This window comes from Carassius gibelio, chromosome A4, assembly GCF_023724105.1.
Source record: "Carassius gibelio isolate Cgi1373 ecotype wild population from Czech Republic chromosome A4, carGib1.2-hapl.c, whole genome shotgun sequence".
NCBI lineage: Eukaryota > Metazoa > Chordata > Actinopteri > Cypriniformes > Cyprinidae > Carassius > Carassius gibelio.
This window is the reverse complement of record NC_068374.1, coordinates 9,172,184-9,178,210: the sequence shown is the minus strand read 5'-3', so window position 1 is coordinate 9,178,210 and position 6,027 is coordinate 9,172,184. Positions and strand designations below refer to the sequence as shown.

The following is a 6,027-nucleotide window of genomic DNA, read 5'->3' as shown; positions in this document are numbered from 1 at the left end:
CTCAGCTTTGATGTCATTGGCTGTGAATGTCCCTTGTCATCGCAGGACTGTCTGTGGTTGGATTATCTTTTAACCCATATTAAACAGCGGATCATGTTACAAAAGTATGTTTTGCTGCTTTTATCACATTAGTAAATATATTAAGTCAACATTGGGTGTTTCTATGTTGAGAAAAATCACCTTTTTACCGAGATCCTAACACTAACCCTAAGAATAACTTCAATGAACTACAAAAAACAGCGCCTAGTATTCCCTTTCCATAGATAGAACGATGGAGGCTTATGGGTAATGTAGTTTAAAAAGTTTTATTAACGAAATGAAATAAATAATATATTGAATGGTAAACTAGACATATAAATATGTTCACTGTGTAAACCACTATGATATATTTGAGAGGCATGGTGAAATTTAGTATTTTAGAGTATGCAATATGTAAAATGCCTTTATGCCACCTTTCCATTCATTTCTGAAAACTGTGCCCAACATTATTTTATCAGCATAGCATAAGTAGTAATCATGCTGATTTTCGCTTTGATATGTTAATTGGACTCTGATTTACAGCCTTTTGAAATGTACAGTTTTTGGCTCTTCCGGGGGGTGCTACTGGGCCCCTGGGGGTAGAAGGGCAGTAAAACCTACATATATGTATTCTCCACATCATGGACAACAAACTGAGCTGAGTCACATTTGTATCTGACAGTTTTCACAGTCCTCTGTTTTCTAATTCTTACATCATTGCTATTATACCTTTTGACAGGACATTGTGAGGCCATCTGATGAAACATGGAAAAATTATAAAGAAATGTTTTGATAATAAAAATAATAGATTATTTATTTGATTTTTGAAGTAAACATCAATAAATATAATGGATGAACCTGCAACAACATGCCATTATCTATTCCCCACTGTTAAGCCGTAATCAAGGACAATGTATACACATTGTGATACTTCACTATTACACAAGGACAAATTCATTCATATATATATATATATATATACATATATATATATATATATATATATATATATATATATATATATATTACTAATAACTAATTAGCAAAAATCAGTGTAAAAATGTCCTCTCACCCCTGTCTCTTGCTCCTCATGTGCTGGACATCGGTAATGTGTGTGCTCTTGGTTTTAATGCAGTACAAGATCCACGTTGATCATTCCTGCTACATTCTCAGTTATCCCTCAAGTGTTTGTAACTATAAAGCCCATGGCACCATCTTGTAATGCAAAATAATTAATCTCGTAACTCCCTTTCTTTCACAAAACAATTGGCATTTGTTACTAAATATAAACAATAATAACTTTCAGGTGTACTGATGTCCCAGATGTCATTAATCTGATCAAATATTTTTATGTCTTAAGTAAAAAATAATCCCAATAATGATTATGTAGTTTTTCCAAGTCTAAAATAAACACATATGAGCCTACCTAAAATGATGTATTTAACAAGAATCTTCAGAACACAATATTCGTCATATTCATTTTATTGAAGCATAGACTATAAAGATGATAAAGTAGCATCAAGACAAATAAGATTCAAGGAAAATAATTATTCATAATCAAAAATACATTAACCTCATATATTAATCAGTTCACACAGATGAGTGATGAAATGTCCTTAAAAGTCACAGTCCCATCCAGTCAACTGTGATACAGATCATGTGATACATATAAGACATTTGATACTGTTTCAGAAAATAATGATTCCTTATCAACACATCTAAACTGGTTTCATCGTGATCTTCTCTCGTGTCTGGAAAAAGCTTTTGGTTGATATCCAGCACTGATGTGGTGTAGCTTGTTCTCAGCCAGAAGATTAGATTAGATTATATTAGATTAGATTCAACTTTATTGTCATTATGCAGAGTACAAGTACAGAGCTAATGAAATGCAGTTAGCATCTAACCAGAAGTGCAAGAATATAGTGTTTTATATACATAAAAGTGCAGAGTAAGTAAAGCTATGATATACAGAATTTACAGTGGAGTTGCTATATACAATATTGATCAGAGTATATACAGAATATAAATATGAATTTAATGTAGGGATTGTATGTACATTATGAACAGAGCAAAGAAGAATTATATATACATTATGAATAGCAGGAACTTGAGAACAGTGGTAATAAATACAGTTGAATGAGTGTGCAAAAGTATAGTTTAACAATTTATTATATGCAAAATAATAGTAGTGCAATTATATTTATTGTAGAAATAGTTTACTGTGCTTGTACAGTAACAGCTTTAGACAGTTTATAGTGTAATGGATTTAACCATGTGCAGTCTGTGCAAAATATGAGTAGTGCAATACATGTATGTAAAGTACTGTGACCAGTGCAGTAAAAGAGCAGGTACTAGTTCGAGAGCGTAGGCTCCTGTAACGCCTGCCGGATGGAAGGAGGGTGAAAAGTCCATGGTTAGGGTGAGAGGCATCCTTGATGATGTTTCTTGCCCTACCCAGACAGCGCTTCTGATAAATGTTCTCTATGGTGGTTAACTGGGTGCAAGTGAGATCTCCCAGTCCTAAGATCCCAGACCTGGTCAAAGTGAAACAAACAATCCAGATGAAGTTGTTTAATGGACATAGAGCTCATCTTATGTTCTGTGTGATTTTAGCAGGGTGAGTAACTATGACCCTTGTAGTACTGTACACTTACCATTCTTCAAGCTGTTTTAAGATCTTTTGAGAAGCTTTTTCTCTGAAGACAATTTACCACATCCTCTTCTTTCACTCCTTTCAAGAGCATCACTTGGTCAAAACCCCTCATTTGGTTGATGAGATCATCTGTACAAAGTAAAATTGTTAAAATACTGCAATAAACAATTTCATTATGCAAGAATTTAGAAAAAGTTACAGAGGCAAAGGACTTGCTCATGAGACTCCATTAGCATGTGTAGTTCTCAGAGACTCTAGAAATCATCTATTGTTGCAGTAAATGTGTTTTCTTCCTCTAGAATCTTTCTCCAGAGCTAATGACTTCTCTCACAAATGTGTTTTAGTCTGTGCAGTGTAAGGCTTTGCTCAAACCAATCAACTATCAATTCACAATTTATAACACAACATTCACAAAACAGTGAGATAATGTCAATTGGTGTTTATATCAATTAAACCACTTTTATGACACTTGTATGCTTTTAAGAATAACAGGTGGTGTTTTTTAAAAACTTTAGATTAAAAATGTTCCAGTCAAACTTTGCTAACATGCTATAATTATTATAGCTGTATCAAATAAAATAAAATAAATATAAAAACATTGGAAAGAATAATTACGGCTGACATGACCAGTCCTGTGAGAGATCATCATAAAGTCCTGTAACACAGCATTGCTTCAACACACACAAAACAGAGGCTTGAGCACAAGATGACCATCTTCATTCCTCATCCTGAGCAAATCATTTCCTTGGTCTTCCTTCTCTTCTGTGAAACAAGATAATCTTACTCTGTGTGCAATGAGCAATATTTCTCATTAAACATATAATTAAGTTAATTTAAAGTAAGATTCAGACCAGAGCATTTGATGAGTAAACAAATGTACCTGGGAAGAGCTGATCGTGGCAAGAGTCGCTGAGACTCAGTAATAGCTCTTTTAGTTTTTAGGAAGGTTTGTGAGGGTTGGCTCCCCAAAAACTTCTGAAAAAGAAGAACAGCATTATCTGCAAACAATCCTGTAAGACAGAAAGAAAGGAAATATTATTTCATTACATGCAACTTATACATTACTATATACTTTAACTTATACATTACTTACATACATTATTTTTTAGACCATGAAAGCATTAGTGAATTATTAAGACTTTGATGTGCGACTGTATTTAGGGATCATTTTAAAGACTTTTCCCCTTTCCAGATACCCACACTTGAGGTCTTATTCACTTGAGAGTGTGTGTACGTGACTATGAGACTGTCCCCGGTCTTAATAATGCCAAAGCACGGTGTCCTTAACACACACTAAACCTCTCCAATACTGCTCCGGAGCGCTATACAACGCTTAGTGTATCCCATCATGCATCATGTTTTGGAATTAATGTGAGACTTTTTGCAGGGGTTTAACAAGAGGTCACGCAACTTTCCAATGTTTGTGAAATATTAATTATAATAATTAGAAATTGAGACTAATTTAGTAGTAAAACAAAGTGTTGCATGTTTTCTTGGTGCACAGAAAAGTATATTTATTTTGTACATCATTTGTAACTTCTTTTTATCACTTAATTAGAAGCACCACAAAATAAATTGTCATCTTTAATAGGGTTAATAGGGCGCTAATTTTAGCGCTTTGGGTTCTAGAAAAGCGCATTAAAATGTATTATTAGGGACTATTGAAAAGACATTTAGAAGTTTCTTTTAAAATACAAAGTTGAAACGAACTTTGTCATGTTAAGATCGACACACATTGTGATCTTCATGCTCACTTGGGCCAAATAAAGGAAATGTGCAAAGATGGCAAGTGTGGGTATTTGGACCGTACAACAGTTTAAGAAACAACAAAATGCTGTGCAAATGATAACAACAGGAATGTTTGATAAAAGGGACAAACTATCACAGACCAACCTGCCTCTGCAGCTTTCTGTCTTCTCCATTTCTGAAGGAATACCTCTCCACAAACACCACTGGGGTGACTGCTTACTTTACGTCTTTTCAGCTAAAAAATTAATACAAGGGGAAAGAAAATAAAACAGAATTATATACAGAATGTTAATAGTGATCTGTGAGCAAAATATTTAAGATATAAACAAATATGAATTGAACTGCAAGATGGGGAAAATGTTTTTTTTTTTTTTTTTACATTAAAAAGGTATTACAAGCATGGTACAGTAAATGTGATTACTGTGAAATAAGTCATATAAAAGCACATTAAAACACTACCATTACAGTGGTACAACTATAGTTAATTTGGTGATTAATGTGCTATTACTATACTACAGTAAAGCTACAGTTACTGTGGTAAAAAAAAAAAACAACAAAAAAAAACATGGTAAATGTCTTGTTTACTGGGTTTTACCTACTTTTGTAGGTGTCATGGTTACCATGATTTTACTACAAATACAACTTACATCTTTGAACCTGAAATGAATATAAAACGGATCCCAGGTCTGTGGCACGTCACGTCACGTCACGTGACCGATAGAGTTTAACCAGTTAGCAGCTGTGTTCATTTAGTTAAACACAATGAAACTCAAAGACAGCCTCGGATGACCGATGTAATACAGAGAGTAAACATAAGGCGCTCATCTGATTAATAAAGAAGACAGAATACGTTTTAGGACAGGCATTAAAATAGCATATTTACTACTACTCACCATAGACTGTATAACTCACCCAACCTGCGGCTCTTGCAAACTGATGGAAAGTATCGCGATGTGTGCTGAATGAGACTTCTTGAACGTGATTTCAAAGCGATAAACATCTCATGTCAATGACGCTAGAGGCGCTTGACCACGCTTCAGTTTTTGACGCTTTGGGGTTGACGCACAGCGCGTGATGCGCGTAGTGGGAGGGGCGGCGCTGTTTATTAATTATGTATTATTATTATTTAGGTCTTTCTGTGTTGATTTGCTGTTTATTAATATTTTTAAAACTATAACGCTAAATCTATCAACATTTATTTAGATGTTATCATGTATTCATTCATTTCTTTATTTTAATTATATTATTTCGGTCTTATTACAGGTGAAATATTACAGTAAGCCAGAACACGGGCCGAGCGGGGCTCATTCTAAACCCATTAGCGGACATTCATATCACAGAATCTGACAGCGATCAGAGGCTCATCAGCGACATCATTTTTAAGAAGCCTTTACAATAGCCTTAATAAAAACTTTTAACTTTAGAGTCTAAAGTAAAAAAATAAAAAATAAATAAAAAAAAATAAATCTGTAGGCCTATCGCTAATAAATAATTTATTTATTTTTAGATATTTCTTGTTCTTTTTATTTAAACTAAATTGTTTCTTAATGTGAAAATGTGTTACAGTTATGTGTCAAGGACTTGATATTGAATTCTGTAATAAAAAA

The 6,027-nt window shown here is 33.7% G+C and overlaps 2 long non-coding RNA genes across 2 annotated transcripts; both read right to left on the bottom strand.

Annotated features, from left to right (window-relative positions):
• Nucleotides 1-1,484: 1,484 nt before the first annotated feature.
• Nucleotides 1,485-2,885, bottom strand: LOC127970211 (uncharacterized). The gene is made up of 2 exons (XR_008156556.1): nucleotides 2,673-2,885; nucleotides 1,485-2,552 (listed from the first exon to the last, which is right to left on the bottom strand). It is a non-coding gene; the product is annotated as an uncharacterized LOC127970211 (long non-coding RNA).
• A 480-nt stretch (nucleotides 2,886-3,365) lies between these two features.
• LOC127970210 (uncharacterized) lies at nucleotides 3,366-5,423 on the bottom strand. The gene is made up of 4 exons (XR_008156555.1): nucleotides 5,068-5,423; nucleotides 4,565-4,655; nucleotides 3,552-3,681; nucleotides 3,366-3,433 (listed from the first exon to the last, which is right to left on the bottom strand). It is a non-coding gene; the product is annotated as an uncharacterized LOC127970210 (long non-coding RNA).
• Between the last annotated feature and the right edge of the window lie 604 nt (nucleotides 5,424-6,027).